Below are 25,389 nucleotides of genomic sequence, written 5' to 3'. Positions count from 1 at the left end.
TAAGAGTGAGTGCTCAAATTACAGAGGTATAAGTTTGTTGAGTATTCCTGGTAAATTATATGGGAGGGTATTGATTGAGAGGGTGAAGGCATGTACAGAGCATCAGATTGGGGAAGAGCAGTGTGGTTTCAGAAGTGGTAGAGGATGTGTGGATCAGGTGTTTGCTTTGAAGAATGTATGTGAGAAATACTTAGAAAAGCAAATGGATTTGTATGTAGCATTTATGGATCTGGAGAAGGCATATGATAGAGTTGATAGAGATGCTCTGTGGAAGGTATTAAGAATATATGGTGTGGGAGGAAAGTTGTTAGAAGCAGTGAAAAGTTTTTATCGAGGATGTAAGGCATGTGTACGTGTAGGAAGAGAGGAAAGTGATTGGTTCTCAGTGAATGTAGGTTTGCGGCAGGGGTGTGTGATGTCTCCATGGTTGTTTAATTTGTTTATGGATGGGGTTGTTAGGGAGGTAAATGCAAGAGTTTTGGAAAGAGGGGCAAGTATGAAGTCTGTTGGGGATGAGAGAGCTTGGGAAGTGAGTCAGTTGTTGTTCGCTGATGATACAGCGCTGGTGGCGGATTCATGTGAGAAACTGCAGAAGCTGGTGACGGAGTTTGGTAAAGTGTGTGGAAGAAGAAAGTTAAGAGTAAATGTCAATAAGAGCAAGGTTATTAGGTACAGTAGGGTTGAGGGTCAAGTCAATTGGGAGGTGAGTTTGAATGGTGAGAGGCTGGAGGAAGTGAAGTGTTTTAGATATCTGGGAGTGGATCTGTCAGCGGATGGAACCATGGAAGCGGAAGTGGATCATAGGGTGGGGGAGGGGGCGAAAATTTTGGGAGCCTTGAAAAATGTGTGGAAGTCGAGAACATTATCCCGGAAAGCAAAAATGGGTATGTTTGAAGGAATAGTGGTTCCAACAATGTTGTATGGTTGCGAGGCGTGGGCTATGGATAGAGTTGTGCGTAGGAGGATGGATGTGCTGGAAATGAGATGTTTGAGGACAATGTGTGGTGTGAGGTGGTTTGATCGAGTAAGTAACGTAAGGGTAAGAGAGATGTGTGGAAATAAAAAGAGCGTGGTTGAGAGAGCAGAAGAGGGTGTTTTGAAATGGTTTGGGCACATGGAGAGAATGAGTGAGGAAAGATTGACCAAGAGGATATATGTGTCGGAGGTGGAGGGAACGAGGAGAAGAGGGAGACCAAATTGGAGGTGGAAAGATGGAGTGAAAAGGATTTTGTGTGATCGGGGCCTGAACATGCAGGAGGGTGAAAGGAGGGCAAGGAATAGAGTGAATTGGAGCGATGTGGTATACAGGGGTTGACGTGCTGTCAGTGGATTGAATCAAGGCATGTGAAGCGTCTGGGGTAAACCATGGAAAGCTGTGTAGGTATGTATATTTGCGTGTGTGGACGTGTGTATGTACATGTGTATGGGGGGGGTTGGGCCATTTCTTTCGTCTGTTTCCTTGCGCTACCTCGCAAACGCGGGAGACAGCGACAAAGTATAAAAAAAAAAAAAAAAAAAAAAAAATATATATATATATATATATATATATATATATATATATATATATATATTTTTTTTTCTTTCTTTCAAACTATTCGCCATTTCCCGCATTAGCAAGGTAGCGTTAAGAACAGAGGACTGGGCCTTTGAGGGAATACCCTCACCTGGCCCAATTCTCTGTTCCTTCTTTTGGAAAATTAAAAAAAAAACGAGAGGGGAGGATTTCCAGCCCCCCGCTCCCTCCCCTTTTAGTCGCCTTCTACGACACGCAGGGAATACGTGGGAAGTACTCTTAATCCCCTATCCCCAGGGATAATATATATATATATATATATATATATATATATATATATATATATATATATATATATATATTTATATATATATATATATATATATATATATATATATATATTTTTTTTTGCTTTGTCGCTGCCTCCTGCGTTTGCGAGGTAGCGCAAGGAAACAGACGAAAGAAATGGCCCAACCCACCCCCATACACATGTATATACATACGTCCACACACGCAAATATACATACCTACACAGCTTTCCATGGTTTACCCCAGACGCTTCACATGCCTTGATTCAATCCACTGACAGCACGTCAACCCCGGTATACCACATCGCTCCAATTCACTCTATTCCTTGCCCTCCTTTCACCCTCCTGCATGTTCAGGCCCCGATCACACAAAATCTTTTTCACTCCATCTTTCCACCTCCAATTTGGTCTCCCTCTTCTCCTCGTTCCCTCCACCTCCGACAATGGTCAATCTTTCCTCACTCATTCTCTCCATGTGCCCAAACCATTTCAAAACACCTTCTTCTCCTCTCTCAACCACGCTCTTTTTATTTCCACACATCTCTCTTACCTTTACATTACTTACTCGATCAAACCACCTCACACCACACATTGTCCTCAAACATCTCATTTCCAGCACATCCATCCTCCTGCGCACAACTCTATCCATAGCCCATGCCTCGCAACCATACAACATTGTTGGAACCACTATTCCTTCAAACATACCCATTTTTGCTTTCCGAGATAATGTTCTCGACTTCCACACACACACACACACACACACATATATATATATATATATATATATATATATATATATATATATATATATATATATATATATATATATATATTGCATGACAGCTAAAGACTGAGTGTGAACGAATGGGGCCTTTGTTGTCTTTTCCTAGCACTACCTCGCACACATGAGGGGGGAGGGGGATGGTATTCCGTGTGTGGTGAGGTGGCGATGGGAATGAATAAAGGCAGACAGTGTGAACTGTGTGCATGTGTACATATGTAGCTGTCTGTGTGTGTATATATGTGTGTACATTGAGATGTATGGGTATGTATATTTGCGTGTGTGGACGTGTATGTATACACGTGTATGGGGGTGGGTTGGGCCATTTCTTTTGTCTGTTTCCTTGCGCTACCTCGCAAATGCGGGAGACAGCGACAAAGCAAATAAATATAATACATATATCCATGGGGATTGGGGAGAAAGAATACTTCCCATGCATTCCTCACGTGTCGTAAAAGGCGACTAAATGGGACGGGAGCAGGGGGCTGGAAAACCTCCCCTCCTTGTATTTTAACTTTCTAACAGAGGAAACAGAAGAACGAGTCATGCGGGGAGTGCTCATCCTCCTCGAAGGCTCAGATTGGGGTGTCTAAATGTGTGTGGATGTAACCAAGATGAGAAAAAAGGAGAGATAGGTAGTATGTTTGAGAAAAGGAACCTGGATGTTTTGGCTCTGAGTGAAACAAAGCTCAAGGGTAAAGGGGAAGAGTGGTTTGGGAATGTCTTGGGAGTAAAGTCAGGGGTTAGTGAGAGGACAAGAGCAAGGGAAGGAGTAATGCTACTCCTGAAACAGGAGTGGTGGTAGTATGTAATAGAGTGTAAGAAAGTAAACTCTAGACTGATATGGGTAAAACTGAAAGTGGATGGAGAGATGGGTGATTACTGGTGCATATGCAACTGGGCATGAGAAGAAAGATCATGAGATGCAAGTGTTTTGGGAGCAGCTGAGTACGTGTGTTAGTAGTTTTGATGCACGAGACCGGGTTATAGTGATGGGTGATTTGAATGCACAGGTGAATAATGTGGCAGTTGAGGGAATAACCGGTGTACATGGGGTGTTCAGTGTTGTAAATGGAAATGGTGAAGGGCTTGTAGATTTATGTGCTGAAAAAGGACTGGTGATTGGGAATACCTGGTTTAAAAAGAGAGATATACATAAGTATACGTATGTAAGTAGGAGAGATGGCCAGAGTGCGTTATTGGATTATGTGTTAATTGATAGGCATGCGAAAGAGAGACTTCTGGATGTTAATGTGCTGAGAGGTGCAACTGGAGGGATGTCTGATCATTATCTTGTGGAGGCGAAGGTGAAGATTTGTAGAGGTTTTCAGAAAAGAAGAAAGAATGTTGGGGTGAAGAGAGTGGTGAGTGAGCTTGGGAAGGAGACTTGTGTGAGGAAGTACCAGGAGAGAATGAGTACAGAATGGAAAAAGGTGAGAACAAAGGACATAAGGGGAGTGGGGGAGGAATGGGATGTATTTAGGGAAGCAGTAATGGCTTGCGCAAAAGATGCTTGTGGCATGAGAAGCGTGGGAGGTGGGCAGATTAGAAAGGGTAGTGAGTGGTGGGATGAAGAAGTAAGATTGTTAGTGAAAGACAAGAGAGAGGCATTTGGACAATTTTTGCAGGGAAATAAGGCAAATGACTGGGAGATGTATAAAAGAAAGAGGCAGGAGGTCAAGAGAAAGGTGAACGAGGTGAAAAAGAGGGCAAATGAAAGTTGGGGTGAGAGAGTATCATTAAATTTTTGGGAGATTAAAAAGATGTTTTCAAAGGAGGTAAATAAAGTGCGTAAGACAATGGAACAAATGGGAACTTCAGTGAAGGGGGCTAATAAGGAGGTGATAACAAGTAGTGGTGATGTGAGAAGGAGATGGAGTGAGTATTTTGAAGGTTTGTTGAATGTGTTTGATGATAGAGTGGCAGATATAGGGTGTTTTTGTTGAGGTGGTGTGCAGAGTGAGAGGGTTATGGAGAATGATTTGGTAAACAGAGAAGAGGTGGTAAAAGCTTTGCAGAAGATGAAAGCCGGCAAGGCAGTGGGTTTGGATGGTATTGCAGTGGAATTTATCAAAAAAGGGGGTGACTGTATTGTTGACTGATTGGTAAGGTTATTCAATGTATGTCTGACTCATGGTGAGGTGCCTGAGGATTGGCGGAATGCTTGCATAGTGCCACTGTACAAAGGCAAAGGGGATAAAAGTGAGTGCTCAAATTACAGAGGTATAAGTTTGTTGAGTATTCCTGGTAAATTATATGGGAGGGTATTGACTGAAAGGGTGAAGGCATGTACAGAGCATCAGATTGGGGAAGAGCAATGTGGTTTCAGAAGTGGTAGAGGATGTGTGGATCAGGTGTTTGCTTTGAAGAATGTATGTGAGAAATACTTAGAAAAGCAAATGGATTTGTATGTAGCATTTATGGATCTGGAGAAGGAATATGATAGATTTGATAGAGATGCTCTGTGGAAGGTATTAAGATATATGGTGTGGAAGGCAAGTTGTTAGAAGCAGAGAAAAGTTTTTATCGAGGAAGTAAGGCGTGTGTATGTGTAGGAATAGAGGAAAGTGATTGGTTCTCAGTGAATGTAGGTATGAGGCAGGGGTGTGTGATGTCTCCATGGTTGTTTAATTTGTTTATGGATGGGGTTGTTAGGGAGGTGAATGCAAGAGTTTTGGAAAGAGGGGCAAGTATGCAGTCTGTTAGGGATAAGAGAGCTTGGGAAGCGAGTCAGATGTTGTTCGCTGATGATACAGCGCTGGTGACTGATTCGGGTGAGAAACTGCAGAAGCTGGTGACTGAGTTTGGTAAAGTGTGTGAAAGAAGAAAGTTGAGAGTGAATGTGAATAGGAGCAAGGTTATTAGGTACAGTAGGCTTGAGGGACAAGTCAATTGGGAGGTAAGTTTGAATGGAGAAAAACTGGAGGAAGTGAAGTGTTTTAGATATCTGGGAGTGGATTTGGCAGCAGATGGAACCATGGAAGTGGAAGTGAATCATTGGGTGGGGGAGGGGGCGAAAGTTCTGGGAGCGTTGAAGAATGTGGGAAAGTCAAGAACATTATCTCGGAAAGCAAAAATGGGTATATTTGGAGGAATAGTGGTTCCAACAATGTTATATGGTTGAGGCGTGGGCTATAGATAGAATTGTGCAGAGGAGGGTGGATGTGCTGGGAATGAGATGCTTGAGGACAATATGTGGTGTGAGGTGGTTTGATCAAGTAAGTAATAATAGGGTAAGGGAGATGTGTGGTAATAAAAAGAGTGTGGTTGAGAGAGCAGAAGAGGGTGTTTTGAAATGGTTTGGTCGCATGGAGAGAATGAGTGAGGAAAGATTGGCCAAGAGGATATATGTGTCAGAGGTGGAGGGAACGAGAAGTGGGAGACCAAACTAGAGGTGGAAAGATGGAGTGAAAAAGATTTTGAGTGATCGGGGCCTGAACATGCAGGAGGATGAAAGGCGTGCAAGGAATAGAGTGAATTGGAACGATGTGGTGTACTGGGGTTGACGTGCTGTCAATGGATTGAATCAGGGCATGTGAAGCATCTGGGGTAAACCATGGAAAGTTCTGTGGGGCCTGGATGTGGAAAGGGAGCTGTGGTCTCGGTACATTATTACATGGCAGCTAGAGACCGAGTGTGAACGAATGTGGCCTTTGTTGTCTTTTCCTAGCGCTACCTCGCACACATGAGGGGGGAGGGGGTTTTTATTTCATGTGTGGCGGAAGGAAACAGACGAAAGAATGGCCCAACCCACCCACATATACATGCATATACATACACGTCCACACTTGCACATATACATACCTATACATACATGTACATACATACACATACACAGACATATACATATATACACGTACATAATTCATACTTGCCGCCTTTATCTATATCCAGCATACCCAACACTTATCTCTGTGGAGACTTCAATGTTCTCTATCCCAACTGGATCAGAACACACATATGATTCCTTAGGTGAACAATTCATAAACTAAATGCAACATCTCAATATCCCTCACCTGCTCAACCCACCAACTAGACTCCTATCCCACCACCTCTAGTAACTAACCTCACCAGACATCACCTTCAGCCCATCAACCGTATATACATGGACCGGCTGGAGCATACTACATAAACTCTCCATCTGCCCATCCTGAGAACACTCCCCTAGTCCATTCAATCTACACAACTATCAAAGCGGCATAAACAGACTAAAGGAAAGCAGACTGGCCAGCCTTCACACTATACATGGCCTATCCTTAAATATTGCTATCTCACACTTCTTCAACATTTTCAACCAAACCAGCAAAATGTACAAAAGCTCTAATCAAAAGGACAGAAATATAAACCCAAACTTTCCCCCATAAGTACACTCCTCAAGCAATGCCACTAATCATCAATAAAAATCTAAGAACAAATTTAATCTCTGAATAACACCATCAAAAATTACAAAATGACACTTCTTCCTCAACATAATGAACTGCAAGACATAAAGCTACCAACTCTAGTACACATCAAAGATGATCCACACTCACCACATTAATCCAGTCCCAACTAAAAAAAGCACTTCTAACCCATTTCAACGACATTCTTTCTCCCGTTGAACACACAAACATATTCATGAAACGCAACTCAGTAATCAGCCACAAACCAACCTTCAAGTTGGGAAGTCATGAAAAACTAATACAAAATCCATCCAGAAATAACTGCCTACCCTCTCTTTATTCCCACTGATACAAATAATGCAATTAAAACCTGAAAGAACTCTCTTGAAACATGCCATGACAACATATCGAACTTCCACATCAAACACTTCAGCCCAGATGCAATCCAAATACAAACAGGCATCTTCACCAATCCTGGCTACAAAACAAAATCCTAACATCTGGAAACTTCCTTACATATCACTAATTCAAGAGCACTCCAAAACAGCCAACTCCCCAACCTCCAATTGCCATAATCACTTCTGTCTTAAGCATCCAAACTCTGTGAAAACTGATCCAGAGCAGAATGAAACAAAATATGCCACTCTCACCTACACAAAATGGCTTCAGACCTGACCACTCCACCACAACTCTACACAACTACCTCACACAACACAACCTACACGGCTTCGACTAACAACAACCACCTTGCTTCATAATACTATTGCTAACAGATATCAGCAAACCACTTGACCATGTCAACTGATACATCCTCAAACAAAATACTGAAAGTGGCTGGCCACTTTCATAGCTGGAAGCCATATCAGAGTCACTTGCAATGGCTTAATCTCTGGAACCTTCAAACTTTACTGTAGTGTTTCCCAAGGAGCAGTACTTTCTCCAACCTTTTTTCAATCTCTTCCTACATGACCTTCCATTCCCTCCAGCAAACCACAACATGAAGTTCCTTTAATATGCAGATGACCTTACAATCACATCACAACACCCTGACACCACAGTAGCAACAACAAACAAGAAACACATTACACAAATGAAACAGTGGTTTACTTACAACATAACATCTGCATCTCTACAGAAGTCTTCAATCACTCTGTTGACCTTGGACAAACACAAATCCAGCTCACACTTTCCAGTCCCCTTAAACGGACAATCACTCCTAACTGACAAAACACCAACCATTATAGGCATCATATATGACACACGCAACATCCACTCCCCACACCAATAGCATCAACACAAAAGCAACACGCAAATACATGATGTCACATAATTAACTGCCACCAGATTTGGACAAGCGAAACAATCTCTTAACATCCTTTACAACCAATGCATCCACTCCACTCTAAAGTATGCTTCACCTACTGGTCCTCAAAAACAAATACAACAAAGCTGCAAAACATACACAACAGAGCACTCAGAATAATCACAGAATACCTACTAACCACACAAACTCAACACTTACATAATGAATCAAAGATCATCCCAATACAACCACACCTCAACATGTACAACATTCAATTCTTAGCAATACCATTAGACCCCTCCCACCCAAACCACTCAATAACTTACCCCAAACCCCAAGTAGAAATGAAAAGCATACCTCTGCCCCACACCCCGGTAACCTCTACTCAGAGATCCAGCTCACACCTTCCAGTCCCCTTAAATGGACAATCACTCCCAACTGACAAAACACCAACCATTATAGGCATCACATATGACACACACAACATCCACTCCCCACACCAATAGCATCAACACAAAAGCAACACGCAAATACATGATGTCACATAACTAACTGCCACCAGATTTGGACAAACGAAACAATCTCTTAACATCCTTTACAACCAATGCATCCACTCCTCTCTAAAGTATGCTTCACCTACTGGTCCTCAAAAACAAATAGAACAAAGTTGCAAAACATACACAACAGAACACTCAGAATAATCACTGGATACTTACCAACCACACAAACTCAACACTTACATAATGAAACAAAGATCATCCCAATACAATCACACCTCAACATGTTCGACACTCAATTCTTCGCAACAGCACTAGACCCCTCTCACCCAAACACTCAATAACTAACCACAAACCTCAAGTAGAAATGAAAAGCATACCCCTGCCCCACACCCCAGTAGCCTCTACTCAGAGATCCCTCCCAGCACCAGCAAAAGTAACACTGACAAAATGCATGCATAATAAAATGAGTAAGCAAGCATTAAAAAACTGCTGTTCCAACTCAGTCTTCAACACCACCCCACCAGAGACATATCCCTAAAACAACACTCCTCAGAAAAGCATAAGTCACACCATTTGCTTCCATTTGCTGCCAAATCAACTCCCAGATATCTAGAACACTAACTTCCTCCAAATTTTCTCAATTCAAATTCACACTCTAAGTAACCTCTTTTCAATGTTAGACCTAATAGCCTTGCTTTTAATCACAAGTGCTTCCTATTTTCTTATTTCACATACTCTCACAAACTCAGACACCTGTTTCAGCAGTTTCTCGCTTTTATCTACTACCAGTGCTGTGTCATCAGCTTACAACTGACTCACCACCTGCTATGCCCTCCTACTCCAACACATGGCATACCTGCTACTCTCACCAAAACTACTGCATTAACCTCCCTCACCATTCTTCTGATAAACAGAGTAAACAGCAATAGTGACCATACATTCCTGCAACAGACCCACCTTCACCTGGAACTACTCACCCTCCATCTATACCCTCCTATCTACCTTATTGCACTCTCATTTACTCTCTTAATAAAAATTTCTCAAAGCTCTAGTAGCTTTCCTCCCACATCATACATTTGTACCACCTTCCATAAGCATCTCTATCAAAATTATCATATACTTTCTCCAGATCCACAAATGCCACAAACAAATCCTGTTTCTCACTATACTTCTTATACACATTCTTCAAAGCAAACAATTGATCCATATACCCTTTAACACTCCTAACACCATATTATTCCTCCCCCACTCAGATGTTCTGTGCATACCACCACAATCTCAGTCACAACTTAACAGGTACACAAAACAAACTTATACCTCTGTAATTCAAATCCTCACTGCCAACTAACCATTAAACCCAATTACCCTACATATGTATATTTGTATACATCCTTCTATTTAAACAAAGGACACTGATGTCACAACGTTGTACACCTTTTATTCAATTTTCCTATCTCATCTTATCTAATTACCCCATCATATTAAGAATATGAAAACTCTCAATTTTGCATGGCCAACCTGGCACATGCACTAAATGATCAGAAATGCCAGGCAGGACTCCCATTTGTTTCAACTACTTTCTCTTATATTTTTCTATACATGTATATGATTGTTTTATCTCTCTATCTATCTATCTATCTATCCATATCTCTGATGCCTGCTCCCTTCAGCGACTCCCTCAATGGGGTGGACATGGCGAATCCAGTGCCACTTCTTAGGCTTTAGTGTCACCCTTTTAAAAGGCCACTGACAGAGGGCTAATCTAGCACAGTGTTTGCACAGGCTCCTACCTAATATTCCTACTGACTTCTACTTAATGTTCCTACTGACTTCTACTTAATGTTCTTACCTACTACTTCTACCTTTCTACTGAATGTTTCTACCTAACAGTCCTACCTAAGTGTTCCTACCTACTACCTTTATCTATTGCTCCTACCATTTTGTCGAAAATCAGGGCTAGCACATAGCATTTACCACAGGAAAATCTAGATACAAAGAATGAGCTGTGTGAATTAAGTGTTGTCAAGTATCATGTATGACAGGGAAGGGTATACTACTTTAAGTATGTGGACAGCAGTCCATAAGTAGGTGAGGCAGAAAGGAAAGACAGCTACCTGGGTCAGAGGATAACAACTTGACAACCAATGAAGTGTTGGCTCATTATGCAGCTATCACTAACTTTCCTGATACCCAGGCAGGTAGTACTGGTAATATACCTCCCTGACCAGTGGCTGCCTACCAACTCTACCTACCTATATATGATTCTTAATTCATTTTTTTTTTTATACTATTTGCCATTTCCCACGTTAGCGAGGTAGTGTTAAGAACAGAGGACTGAGCCTTTGAGGGAATATCCTCACTTGGCCCCCTTCTCTGTTCCTTCTTTTGGAAAATTAAAAACAATAGGGGAGGATTTCCAGCCCCCAGCTCCCTCCCCTTTTAGTAGACTTCTATGACATGCAAGGACTACATGAGAAGTAATCTTTCCCCTGAGTTAAAAACCTCTTTAAAAGAACTTCGAAGGAAAAGTAAATGAAAAATTCAGTTTACCACATCATTCTATTGATTATATGTTGAATGTTTTGAACCAAAAATGATCAATAATACTCGGTAAGACCCACTTATTTCACTTTCTCCAATACTTTCCTGAATATTTAGGTAATCGTTCATTCTGGGATTAGGTACGAACTACTGAAGAGATCTGCATCACAATTTACGGTATCATTAAACTAATCAGATGCTAAATGTTTTCAAAGAGAGATGATTGCTAAAGCTCAGTAAGATTTCTATCTTATAATTTATTTATTTTATTTTGCTTTGTCGCTGTCTCCCGCGTTTGCAAGGTAGCGCAAGGAAACAGACGAAAGAAATGGCCCAACCCACCCCCATACACATGTACATACATACACGTCCACACACGCAAATATACATACCTATACATCTCAATGTACATATATATATACACACAAAGACACATACATATATACCCATGCACACAATTCACACTGTCTGCCTTTATCCATTCCCATCGCCACCTCACCACACATGGAATACCATCCCCCTCCCCCCTCATGTGTGCAAGGTAGCGCTAGGAAAAGACAACAAAGGCCACATTTGTTCACACTCAGTCTCTAGCTGTCATGTAATAATGCATCGAAACCACAGCTCCCTTTCCACATCCAGGCCACACAGAACTTTCCATGGTTTACCCCAGACGCTTCACATGCCCTGATTCAATCCACTGACAGCACGTCAACCCCAGTATGCCACATCGATCCAATTCACTCTATTCCTTGCCCGCCTCTCACCCTCCTGCATGTTCAGGCCCCAATCACTCAAAATCTTTTTCACTCCATCTTTCCACCTCCAATTTGGTCTCCCACTTCTCCTCGTTCCCTCATCTTTCCACCTCCAATTTGGTCTCCCACTTCTCCTCGTTCCCTCCACCTCCGACACATATATCCTCTTGGTCAATCTTTCCTCACTCATTCTCTCCATGTGCCCAAACCATTTCAAAACACCCTCTTCTGCTCTCTCAACCACGCTCTTTTTATTTCCACACATCCCTCTTATCCTTACATTACTTACTCGATCAAACCACCTCACACCACACATTGTCCTCAAACATCTCATTTCCAGCACATCCACCCTCCTGCGCACAACTCTATCCATTGCCCACGCCTCGCAACCATACAACATTGTTGGAACCACTATTCCTTCAAACACACCCATTTTTGCTTTCCGAGATAATGTTCTCGACTTCCACACATTCTTCAAGGCTCCCAGGATTTTCGCCCCCTCCCCCACCCTATCTATTCCAATTAAATCTCCTTTAATTTTCGGCATATGCAGATCATCTATTCATGCATTAAGTATAAACCTACTTTAGAGAAATGTATACAAAAATATATGAAAAATGCAATTTACTGTATCACTTCATTCATTATAAGTTTAAAATTAAGACAGGTCAAAAGTTGAATAAGGATTCCATCTCCTCGTTAAGACAAAACCTCAACAACAGCCCAAATATACCAGTATAACAGTGCCTGCTATAAAAATTGCATCATTTGTGTTCAAATGAGCTAGGGGAACAATGCTTGATACAAAATTAGAAGAGATTTGTGTCAAATCAAATAAACACTCATTTTGCCATAGTTCTCTTACCAGATCAGACTCCCAAACAAAGATACATCGTAATTACCATTATAGTAGAGCAAAAAACTATTTCTCTCCAATGAAATAAAAGATCATATAGAAATAATAAACCAACAAGAAACAAGTGATAGTCCTCAATTTACTCGGTAAGAAATTTAGATTTTTTGAAGGAGTACATAAGTAGTGAAGTATCTTGCAAATACACTTCTGATATCTATCTATCTATATCTTTGATGCCCTGATGGGGGTGGTCATGGCAAAAAGAGTCTCCATAACTGTTGAACTCCACCACCACTTCTTAGCCTTTAGTGCCTCACCTTTAAGAGGCCACTGACAGGGGGCAACTCTAGAACAGTGTTTTCAGAGACGCCTACCTAATGTTTCCACTAACTACTTCTACCAAATCTACCAAATATTCTTGCCTAATGTTCCAACCTTCTTCCTAATGCTCCTAGCTAATGTTCCTACCTACTACTTCTGCCTAACATTCCCACCTACCACTTCTTTCAATTGCTCTTTCCATTTTGTCAAAAGGCAGGAGTAATGCACAGTGCCCACAGCAGGAAAATCTAGGGTTGCGAAGATTGGCATTTCCAACTCTAATATAGATATAGTAGAATCATGACATAGCATAATTTGATATAACAATTTCAATATAGTGCAGGCACCTAAATTACTCCCATTTTTTTATTATAACAATATCTATTGCAGTATACTGCAAGCCCAGCTGGCCACTCACCTCGAGATGCCAATGCTGTGCCCTCTACATCAGTTCTCTGCAAGCATTCAAAGAGTAAGAACACATCATTGCCACTCGTATATTTCTACACTTCTGCCCACTTGAACCAGTCACCACAATGCTAAAGTGTCAAGCAAGTACTCCTACTACAAGTAAGCCTGTTCAAGATACGGTATGAACTTTAGTGTGGGTCTAGCACTTCAGCAATTGCTCCCCATCATGAAACTAATGATAGGTTCATTTTTCTTCTTTATGGTATGCTACTATCAGGAAAGCCTTTTCACAGCCATCTATTTCTACGATGCAAAAATACATGAAGGTGGAGAAGGCTTTTCCGCTTCACTTTCAACATCCATAAAAGAAATATTCGCTCTACAGAAAGAACAAAACAAGTAAAGGAATAATTTTGGCTCAAGCCTAACTGCATAATTAAAAAAGTATCAGGCAATCATCTGGCGCATTCTCCTACACAGCTATGTTTAACATCACTAGATATATGCTTGCTATAAAGTAAACATTACTTTTTAGCAGTTATGTCTGACTTAATATGAAATTTATTGCTACTTTCACTTTAATACTGCACAATGAGCTTTTCTAACTATGATTCATACAAAACCACAATTCTCACACAATTGCAAGTAATACTTTTGAGAAACATGATCTGATGTATGGATAGCATCATCTGAAGGTCACAAGGGTACTTCGTCCTAACAGCCAACTAGTCAAGAGACTCCTTAAGTCATCTCTGTTTAGCATAACTTACTGTGCTTCCCCATTCTATTACTGTTCAGTTTAACTTACTGTGCTTCTCCATTTTATCAATACTGTTCATTTCGTGAGAAAAAAGATGAAAAAATAATATCGCACATGACTACTGTTTATTAGTTTAGCAATAGTGCAAGGCAAACAATGAATAAAATTTCATACATTTATCATAAAAAGGGAAAAGCACTGTTTTTCATCTTTTAATTCAAATTCATCTTCCTCAACACATCCTACCTGTCATTCAATCTCTCCTAACCCACTGAGATTGAAATAAGAGGCTAAAGCACCACTTTATGACAACACAGGTGCACAATATACCACAAGGAACGAGCATCACCATCACCTTACATCACCAACCATCTCACACAGCAGCTGTTCACAAGTACTATACTGGCCTAATTCATATACAAAAGCAACACATGGCATTGATATTACTCAATATGCTCTTGTCTATGTTATACAATAAAACTGAATTACTTTAAGAACAATACTTAGAAAAATGCTGTAAGAGAAATAGGGACAGTATGGTAGTTTACAGCTTAGCATGTTTCCAGTTCAGGGAGGTGCATGCTCAATCGTGTCACACTTAAACACGTACATCTTCTTCAGTGAATGATACAGTATATTGTATTCTTTTTATGTATTATCTTTTTACACAGTTCTTTTGTTTATGTTCTTACCTAATGCATGAACTAACACATCTACATATTAAAAAAAAAAACATTTATAGGAAAACTTACCTAGCAACTGGATATACATTGCTTGTTTTCATGACTTTTGTATTTCACTCGGAGAATAAGATCAATTTTTTCATACATCTTTATACACATTTCTCCTTAGTAGGTTCATAACTAATTCATATACTAATAATGAACTGCATAATAAAAATATTTACCCATTCACCATAAATATTTCTAGTAATAACAACAGGTCTCTCTGTCCTGCCAGATGCATGATACAGCAGCAAGATCTGTTGCTTCCACTCATAATTTTCTTGTGAAAGTTTAGTAATAACTTGGTATGTATAACTATTCTATGCAATATAAAATACTCATCTGACTGATTAAGAGATAAAAGGATATGGGAGAGGTGTGGTAATTAGAAGTGTGGTTGAGAGAGCTGAGGAAGGTGTGATGAAATAGTTCAGAAATGCGGAGAAAATGAGGGAGAGATTGACAAAATGATGTTACATGTGTCAGAAGTGGTGGGAATAAGGAGAATGGGGAACCATATTGGATATTCACACATGGAGTGAAAAAGAATCCAAATGATTGAGGCCTGAACATGCAAAAGGATGAATGGTGTGCACAATAACGAACTGGAACAACATAGTATACATCCGACGACACACTGTCAATGGACTGGGCATATGAAGCTGCCAGAGGAAACCATGGAAAGGTCTGCACAGACTGGTTGTGTATAGGGGGGCTGTGGTTTTGGTGAATTACACATGACAGCTAGAGAATGGATGCTACCACATGTTGCCTTTCTTTGTCTGTTCCTGGTGCTACCTCTCTATCATGGAAAATGGTGAACAAGTATGGAAAAAAAATTAATGTGAAAAGTAACATTCAAGATCCTTGAAATTTACTCTATGCATTCAAATACATCATTGTGTTCGGACCAGTACATGCCCAACCTCTACCCAGCACTGAACTATCACCTATGCATAATCTTGAAAAGACATGAAATTGTCTGGAATTTTGAGCATATATGGTTGCGAGGTGTGGGCTATAAATAGAGTTGTGTGGAGGAGGGTGGATGTGTTGGAAATGAGATGTTTGAGGACAATATGTGGTGTGAGGTGGTTAAATCCAGTAAGCAATGAAAGGGTGAGAGAGATGTGTGGTAATAAAAAAAAAGTGTGGTTGAGAGAGCAGAAGAGGGTGTTTTGAAATGGTTTGGTCACATGGGGAGAGTGAGTGAGAAAGATTGACAAAGAGATTATATGTGTCAGAGGTGGAGGGAACGAGAAGTGGGAGACCAAGTTAAAGGTGGAAGGATAGAGTGAAAAAGTTTTGAGCAATCGGGGCCTGAACATGCAGGAGGGTGAAAGGCGTGCAAGGAATAGCGTAAATTGGAACTATGTGGTATACCGGGGTCGACGTGCTGTCAATGGATTGAACCAGGGCATGTGAAGCGTCTGGGGTAAACCATGGAAAGTTTTGTGGGGCCTGGATGTGGAGAGGGAGCTATGGATTCAGTGCATTATACATGACAGCTAGAGACTGAGTGTGAATGAATGTGGCTTTTGTTGTCTTTTCCTAGTGCTACCTCGCACGCATGCAGGAGGAGGGGGTTGTCATTTCATATGTGGGAGGGTGACGAAGGGAATGAATAAAGGCAGCAAATATGAATCATGTACGTGTGTATATATGTATATGTCTAAGTATGTATTTTCATGTTTATGTGGGTGGGTTGGGCCATTCTTTCGTCTGTTTCATTGCGCTACCTCGCTAATGCGGGAGACAGCGACAAAGTAAAATAATAATAATAATAATAATAATAATAATAATATATATATATATATATATATATATATATATATATATATATATATATATATATATATTTTTTTTTTTTTTTTTTTTTTTGCTTTGTCGCTGTCTCCCGCGTTTGCGAGGTAGCGCAAGGAAACAGACGAAAGAAATGGCCCAACCCACCCCCATACACATGTATATACATACGTCCACACACGCAAATATACATACCTACACAGCTTTCCATGGTTTACCCCAGACGCTTCACATGCCTTGATTCAATCCACTGACAGCACGTCAACCCCGGTATACCACATCGCTCCAATTCACTCTATTCCTTGCCCTCCTTTCACCCTCCTGCATGTTCAGGCCCCGATCACACAAAATCTTTTTCACTCCATCTTTCCACCTCCAATTTGGTCTCCCTCTTCTCCTCGTTCCCTCCACCTCCGACACATATATCCTCTTGGTCAATCTTTCCTCACTCATTCTCTCCATGTGCCCAAACCACTTCAAAACACCCTCTTCTGCTCTCTCAACCACGCTCTTTTTATTTCCACACATCTCTCTTACCCTTACGTTACTCACTCGATCAAACCACCTCACACCACACATTGTCCTCAAACATTTCATTTCCTGCACATCCATCCTCCTGCACACAACTCTATCCATAGCCCACGCCTCGCAACCATACAACATTGTTGGAACCACTATTCCTTCAAACATACCCATTTTTGCTTTCCGAGATAATGTTCTCGACTTCCACATATTCTTCAAGGCCCCAGAATTTTCGCCCCCTCCCCCACCCTATGATCCACTTCCGCTTCCATGGTTCCATCCGCTGCCAGATCCACTCCCAGATATCTAAAACACTTCACTTCCTCCAGTTTTTCTCCATTCAAACTCACCTCCCAATTGACTTGACCCTCAACCCTACTGTACCTAATAACCTTGCTCTTATTCACATTTACTCTTTAACTTTCTTCTTCTACACACTTTACCAAACTCAGTCACCAGCTTCTGCAGTTTCTCACATGAATCAGCCACCAGCGCTGTATCATCAGCGAACAACAACTGACTCACTTCCCAAGCTCTCTCATCCCCAACAGACTTCATACTTGCCCCTCTTTCCACAACTCTTGCATTTACCTCCCTAACAACCCCATCCATAAACAAATTAAACAACCATGGAGACATCACACACCCCTGCCGCAAACCTACATTCACTGAGAACCAATCACTTTCCTCTCTTCCTACACGTACACATGCCTTACATCCTCGATAAAAACTTTTCACTGCTTCTAACAACTTTCCTCCCACACCATATATTCTTAATACCTTCCACAGAGCATCTCTATCAACTCTATCATATGCCTTCTCCAGATCCATAAATGCTACATACAAATCCATTTGCTTTTCTAAGTATTTCTCACATACATTCTTCAAAGCAAACACCTGATCCACACATCCTCTACCACTTCTGAAACCACACTGCTCTTCCCCAATCTGATGCTCTGTACATGCCTTCACCCTCTCAATCAATACCCTCCCATATAATTTACCAGGAATACTCAACAAACTTATACCTCTGTAATTTGAGCACTCACTCTTATCCCCTTTGCCTTTGTACAATGGCACTATGCACGCATTCCGCCAATCCTCAGGCACCTCACCATGAGTCATACATACATTAAATAACCTTACCAACCAGTCAACAATACAGTCACCCCCTTTTTTAATAAATTCCACTGCAATACCATCCAAACCTGCTGCCTTGCCGGCTTTCATCTTCCGCAAAGCTTTCACTACCTCTTCTCTGTTTACCAAATCATTTTCCCTAACCCTCTCACTTTGCACACCACCTCGACCAAAACACCCTATATCTGCCACTCTATCATCAAACACATTCAACAAACCTTCAAAATACTCACTCCATCTCCTTCTCACATCACCACTACTTGTTATCACCTCCCCATTTGCGCCCTTCACTGAAGTTCCCATTTGCTCCCTTGTCTTACGCACTTTATTTACCTCCTTCCAGAACATCTTTTTATTCTCCCTAAAATTTAATGATACTCTCTCACCCCAACTCTCATTTGCCCTTTATTTCACCTCTTGCACCTTTCTCTTGACCTCCTGTCTCTTTCTTTTATACATCTCCCACTCAATTTCATTTTTTCCCTGCAAAAATCGTCCAAATGCCTCTCTCTTCTCTTTCACTAATACTCTTACTTCTTCATCCCACCACTCACTACCCTTTCTAATCAACCCACCTCCCACTCTTCTCATGCCACAAGCATCTTTTGCGCAATCCATCACTGATTCCCTAAATGCATCCCATTCCTCCCCCACTCCCCTTACTTCCATTGTTATCACCTTTTTCCATTCTGTACTCAGTCTCTCCTGGTACTTCCTCACACAGGTCTCCTTCCCAAGCTCACTTACTCTCACCACCCTCTTCACCCCAACATTCACTCTTCTTTTCTGAAAACCCATATATATATATATATATATATATATATATATATATATATATATATATTCTTTCTTTCTTTCAAACTGTTCGCCATTTCCCGCATTAGCGAGGTAGCATTAAGAACAGAGGACTGGGCCTTTGAGGGAATACCCTCACCGGGCCCAATTCTCTGTTCCTTCTTTTGGGAAAAAAAAAAAAAAAAAAAAAAAAAAAAAAAAAACGAGAGGGGAGGATTTCCAGCCCCCCGCTCCCTCCCCTTTTAGTCGCCTTTTACGACACGCAGGGAATACGTGGGAAGTATTCTTTGTCCCCTATCCCCTATATATATATTGGAAAGGATCACAATTTTGCGCGTGATCAAGATATTCCTATGAGTCCACAGGGAAAATGAAACACGAAAAGTTCCCAAGTGCACTTTCGTGTAATAATCACATCATCAGGGGAGACACAAGAGAGAAATATAACAGTCAGTTGATATACATCGAAGAGACAAAGCTAGGACGCCATTTGGTAAACATGTGATTATTACACAAAAGTGCGCTTGGGAACTTTTCGTGTTTCATTTTCCCCGTGGACTCATAGGAATATATATATATGGTGTGGGAGGAAAGTTGTTAAAAGCAGTGAAAAGTTTTTATCGAGGATGTAAGGCATGTGTACGTGTAGGAAGAGAGGAAAGTGATTGGTTCTCAGTGAATGTTGGTCTGCGGCAGGGGTGCGTGATGTCTCCATGGTTGTTTAATTTGTTTATGGATGGGGTTGTTAGGGAGGTGAATGCAAGAGTTTTGGAAAGAGGGGCAAGTATGCAGTCTGTTGTGGATAAGAGAGCTTGGGAAGTGAATCAGTTGTTGTTCACTGATTATACAGCGCTGGTGGCTGATTCGGGTGAGACACTGCCAAATCTGGTGACTGAGTTTGGTAAAGTGTGTGAAAGAAGAAAGCTGAGAGTAAATGTGAATAAGAGAAACATTATTTAGGTACAGTAGGGTTGAGGGACAAGTCATCTGGGAGGTAAGTTTGAATGGAGAAAAACTGGAGGAAGTGAAGTGTTTTAGATATCTGGGAGTGGATTTGGCAGCGGATGGAACAATGGAAGCGGAAGTGAATCATAGGGCAGGGGAGGGAGCAAAAGTTCTGGGAGCGTTGAAGAATGTGTGGAAGTCGAGAACATTATCTCAGAAAGGAAAAATGGGTATGTTTGAAGGAATAGTGGTTCCAACAATGTTATATGGTTGCGAGGTGTGGGCTATAGATAGAGTTGTGCGCAGGAGGGTGGATGTGCTGGAAATGAGATGTTTGAGGACAATATGTGGTGTGAGGTGGTTTGATCGAGTAAGTATAAATATGGTAAGAGAGATGTGTGGTAATAAATAGAGTGTGGTTGAGAGAGCAGAAGAGGATGTTTTGAAATGATTTGGTCACATGGAGAGAATGAGTGAGGAAAGATTGATCAAGAGGATATATGTGTCAGAGGTGGAGGGAACGAGGAGAAGTGGGAGACCAAATTGAAGGTGGAAAGACGGAAAGAAAAAGATTTTGAGTGATCGGGACCTGAACATGCAGGAGGATGAAAGGAGTGCAAGATTAGAGTGAATTGGAACGATGTGGTATACCGGGGTTGACGTGCTGTCAATGGATTGAACCAGGGCATGTGAAGCGTCTGGGGTAAACCACAGAAAGTTCTGTGGGGCCTGGATGTGGAAAGGGAGCTGTGGTTTCAATGCATTATTACATGACAGCTAGAGACTGAGTGTGAACAAATGTGGCCTTTGTTGTCTTTTCCTAGCGCTACCTCGCACACATGAGGGGGGAGGGGGATGGTATTCCATGTGTGGCGAGGTGGCGATGGGAATGAATAAAGGCAGACAGTGTGAATTGTGTGCATGAGTATATATGTATGTGTCTGTGTGTGTATATATATGTGTACATTGAGATGTATAGGTATGTATATTTGCATGTGAGGACGTGTATGCATATACATGTGTATGGGGGTGGGTTGGGCCATTTCTTTTGTCTGTTTCCTTGCGCTACCTCACAAACGCAGGAGACAGCAACAAAGCAAAATAAATATAAATAAATAAATATATGTGTGTGTGTGAAAGAAGAAAGTTAAGAGTAAATGTGAATAAGACCAAGGTTATTAGGAACAGTAGGGTTGAGGGTCAACTCAATTGGGAGGTAAATTGGAGTGGAGAAAAACTGGATGAAGTAAAGTGTTTTATATATCTGGGAGTGGAGCTGGCAGCGGATGGAACCATGGAAGCGGAAGTGAATCATAGGGTGGGGGAGGGGGCAAAAATCCTGGAAGCCTTGAAGAATGTGTGGAAGTCGAGAACATTATCTCGGAAAACAAAAATGGCTATGTTTGAAGGAATAGTGGTTCCAACAATGTTGTACGGTTGCGAGGCGTGGGCTATGGATACAGTAGTGCGCAGGAGGGTGCATGTGCTGGAAATGAGATGTTTGAGGACAATAGGTGGTGTGAGGTGGTTTGATCGAGTAAGTAATGTAAGGGTAAGAGAGATCTGTGGAAATAAGAAGAGCGTGGTTGAGAGAGCAGAAGAGGGTGTTTTGAAATGTGGAGGCTAAGGTGAAGATTGGTATGGGTTTTCAGAAAAGAAGAGTGAATGTTGGGGTGAAGGGGGTGGTGAGAGTAAGTGAGCTTGGGAAGGAGACTTGTGTGAGGAACTACCAGGAGAGACTGAGTACAGAATGGAAAAAGGTGAGAACAATGGAAGTAAGGGGAGTGGGGGAGGAATGGGATGTATTTAGGGAATCAGTGATGGATTGCGCAAAAGATGCTTGTGGCATGAGAAGAGTGGGAGGTGGGTTGATTAGAAAGGGTAGTGAGTGGTGGGATGAAGAAGTAAGATTATTAGTGAAAGAGAAGAGAGAGGCATTTGGATGATTTTTGCAGGGAAAAAATGCAATTGAGTGGGAGATGTATAAAATAAAGAGACAGGAGGTCAAGAAAAAGGTGCAAGAGGTGAAAAAGAGGGCAAATGAGAGTTGGGGTGAGAGAGTATCATTAAATTTTAGGGAGAATAAAAAGATGTTCTGGAAGGAGGTAAATAAAGTGCGTAAGACAAGGGAGCAAATGGGAACTTCAGTGAAGGGCGCAAATGGGGAGGTGATAACAAGTAGTGGGGATGTGAGAAGGAGATGGAGTGAGTATTTTGAAGGTTTGTTGAATGTGCCTGATGATAGAGTGGCAGATATAGGGTGTTTTGGTCGAGGTGGTGTGCAAAGTGAGAGGGTTAGGGAAAATGATTTGGTAAACAGAGAAGAGGTAGTAAAAGCTTTGCGGAAGATGAAAGCCGGCAAGGCAGCTGGTTTGGATGGTATTGCAGTGGAATTTATTAAAAAAGAGGGTGACTGTATTATTGACTGGTTGGTAAGGTTATTCAATGTATGTATGACTCATGGTGAGGTGCCTGAGGATTGGCGGAATGCGTGCATAGTGCCATTGTACAAAGGCAAAGGGGATAAGAGTGAGTGCTCAAACTACAGAGGTATAAGTTTGTTGAGTATTCCTGGGAAATTATATGGGAGGGTATTGATTGAGAGGGTGAAGGCATGTACAGAGCATCAGATTGGGGAAGAGCAGTGTGGTTTCAGAAGTGGTAGAGGATGTGTGGACCAGGTGTTTGCTTTGAAGAATGTATGTGAGAAATACTTAGAAAAGCAAATGGATTTGTATGTAGCATTTATGGATCTGGAGAAGGCTTATGATAGAGTTGATAGAGATGCTCTGTGGAAGGTAATGGGAATATATGGTGTGGGAGGCAAATTGTTAGAAGCAGTGAAAAGTTTTTATCGAGGATGTAAGGCATGTGTACGTGTAGGAAGAGAGGAAAGTGATTGGTTCTCACTGAATGTAGGTTTGCGGCAGGGGTGTGTGATGTCTCCTTGGTTGTTTAATTTGTTTATGGATGGGGTTGTTAGGGAGGTAAATGCAAGAGTTTTGGAAAGAGGGGCTAGTACGAAGTCTGTTGGGGATGAGAGAGCTTGGGAAGTGAGTCAGTTGTTGTTCGCTGATGATACAGCGCTGGTGGCTGATTCATGTGAGAAACTGCAGAAGCTGGTGACTGAGTTTGGTAAAGTGTGTGAAAGAAGAAAGTTAAGAGTAAATGTGAATAAGAGCAAGGTTATTAGGTACAGTAGGGTTGAGGGTCAAGTCAATTGGGAGGTAAGTTTGAATGGAGAAAAACTGGAGGAAGTAAAGTGTTTTAGATATCTGGGAGTGGATCTGGCAGCGGATGGAACCATGGAAGTGGAAGTGGATCATAGGGTGGGGGAGGGGGCGAAAATCCTGGGAGCCTTGAAGAATGTGTGGAAGTCGAGAACATTATCTCGGAAAGCAAAAATGGGTATGTTTGAAGGAATAGTGGTTCCAACAATGTTGTATGGTTGCGAGGCGTGGGCTATGGATAGAGTTGTGCGCAGGAGGATGGATGTGCTGGAAATGAGATGTTTGAGGACAATGTGTGGTGTGAGGTGGTTTGATCGAGTAAGTAACGTAAGGGTAAGAGAGATGTGTGGGAATAAAAAGAGCGTGGTTGAGAGAGCAGAAGAGGGTGTTTTGAAATGGTTTGGGCACATGGAGAGAATGAGTGAGGAAAGATTGACCAAGAGGATATATGTGTCAGAGGTGGAGGGAACGAGGAGAAGTGGGAGACCAAATTGGAGGTGGAAAGATGGAGTGAAAAAGATTTTGTGTGATCGGGGCCTGAACATGCAGGAGGGTGAAAGGAGGGCAAGGAATAGAGTGAATTGGATCGATGTGGTATACCGGGGTTGAAGTGCTGTCAGTGGATTGAATCAGGGCATGTGAAGCATCTGGGGTAAACCATGGAAAGCTGTGTAGGTATGTATATTTGCGTGTGTGGACATATGTATATACATGTGTATGGGGGTGGGTTGGGCCATTTCTTTCATCTGTTTCCTTGCGCTACCTCGCAAACGCGGGAGACAGCGACAAAGCAAAAAAAAAGAATAAATACATAAATATATATATATTTTATTTATTTATTTTGCTTTGTCGCTGTCTACCACGTTTGCGAGGAAGCGCAAGGAAACAGACGAAAGAAATGGCACAACCCACCCCCATACACAATGTACACACACACACGCCCACACACGCAAATATACATACCTATACATCTCAATGTACACATATATATACACACACAGACACATACATATATACCCATGTACACAATTCACACTGTCTGCCCCTATTCATTCCCATCGCCACCTCGCCACACATGGAATACCATCCCCCTCCCCCTCATGTGTGCGAGGTAGCACTAGGAAAAGACAACAGAGGCCCCATTCGTTCACACTCAGTCTCTAGCTGTCACGCAATAATGCCTGAAACCACAGCTCCCTTTCCACATCCAGGCCCCACACAACTTTCCATGGTTTACCCCAGACGCTTCACATGCCCTGATTCAATCCACTGACAGCACGTCAACCCCAGTATACCACATCGATCCAATTCACTCTATTCCTTGCCCGCCTTTCACCCTCCTGCATGTTCAGGCCCCAATCACTCAAAATCTTTTTCACTCCATCCTTTCACCTCTAATTTATTTAATTATTATACTTTGTCACTGTCTCCCGCGTTAGTGAGGTAGCGCAAGGAAACAGACTAAAGAATGGCTCAACCTACCCACATACACACGTATATACATATGCGCCCAGACACGCACATATACATACCTATACATTTCAACGTATACATACATATACATACACAGACATAACCATATATACACATGTACACATCGTACTTGCTGCCTTCATCCATTCCCGTTGCCACCCCCCCACACATGAAATGGCACCCCCCCTCCCCCCATGCATGGGTGAGGTAGCACTAGGAAAAGACAACTAAGGCCACATTCGTTCACACTCAGTCTCTAGATGTCATGTGCAATCCACCAAAACCACAGCTCCCATTCCACATCTAGGCCCCACAAAACTTT

At 41.7% G+C, this 25,389-nt stretch overlaps 1 protein-coding gene across 2 annotated transcripts in view; it reads right to left on the bottom strand.

Annotated features, from left to right (window-relative positions):
• Nucleotides 1–25,389, bottom strand: part of LOC139755109 (uncharacterized) — a 99,958-nt gene that overhangs the window by 44,828 nt on the left and 29,741 nt on the right. The gene's annotated exons all lie outside the window — the stretch shown is intronic.

The sequence above is a fragment of the Panulirus ornatus genome, chromosome 18, assembly GCF_036320965.1.
Source record: "Panulirus ornatus isolate Po-2019 chromosome 18, ASM3632096v1, whole genome shotgun sequence".
In the NCBI taxonomy this organism is placed as follows: domain Eukaryota; kingdom Metazoa; phylum Arthropoda; class Malacostraca; order Decapoda; family Palinuridae; genus Panulirus; species Panulirus ornatus.
The sequence above is the reverse complement of the archived record's forward strand: the minus strand, read 5'-3'. Positions and strand labels throughout refer to the sequence as shown.